We start from the raw sequence: 702 nt of genomic DNA on the forward strand, positions 1-702 counted from the left end.
AATATTTGCAAAAGATTCACTCATTTTCTTACCTGTGAAACTGTTCAGCGAGATTCATCCAAAGCACTAGATAGAGCAGCACGCAACAAGTCAGAATGAGACTAATAACAGCCCAAGCTTTCTGCATATTTCATGACCAGTTTCCACTCATGCTATCAGTCTGGCCCTATTCATGTGAAAGATTCACTGTTTTATAATCTACCTATTCAAATGTATTACATCATCAAACCAGGTGTTTATTTCTGGATTACAGTCCGCCCATTGCTACGAATGACATTACTGGCCTATGGCCTGCACTGATCTATGAGCGGCGTTTAAACATAACAGTTTATAAATAATAAAAATATAAAGCAAAAAGTGTTTTTTTTAAATAAAAATAACATGCATCATTTGTCTATTTTTCATACTAGTAACTTAAAGCACAGTGTCGATATTTAAGATAGACAGCTGACAGTTAGAGTGAGTAATATTAGCTGATTTTGAATTTTATTTCAGTTTAGTTTTAACATACTGTATTTAACAAGGATTTGAACTGACATGCGCTATAATCATTACAGTAAGTGAAGCTAAAGCACTACTACTGAATTGTATACTAAACTTTTCCAGACTTCTGATTCCTCACTACTTATATGTGACCCTGGACCACAAAACCAGTCATGAAATTAAGATTTATACATCATCTGAAAGCTGAATAAATAAGCT

General features: G+C 33.6%; 1 protein-coding gene across 1 annotated transcript in view; it reads right to left on the bottom strand.

Moving 5' to 3' along the window:
- Positions 1-702, bottom strand: part of st6galnac1.1 (ST6 (alpha-N-acetyl-neuraminyl-2,3-beta-galactosyl-1,3)-N-acetylgalactosaminide alpha-2,6-sialyltransferase 1, tandem duplicate 1) — a 13,278-nt gene that overhangs the window by 10,963 nt on the left and 1,613 nt on the right. The window lies entirely within an intron of this gene.

This window comes from Sinocyclocheilus grahami, unplaced genomic scaffold (assembly GCF_001515645.1).
Source record: "Sinocyclocheilus grahami isolate Dianchi unplaced genomic scaffold, SAMN03320097.WGS_v1.1 scaffold57.1, whole genome shotgun sequence".
NCBI lineage: Eukaryota > Metazoa > Chordata > Actinopteri > Cypriniformes > Cyprinidae > Sinocyclocheilus > Sinocyclocheilus grahami.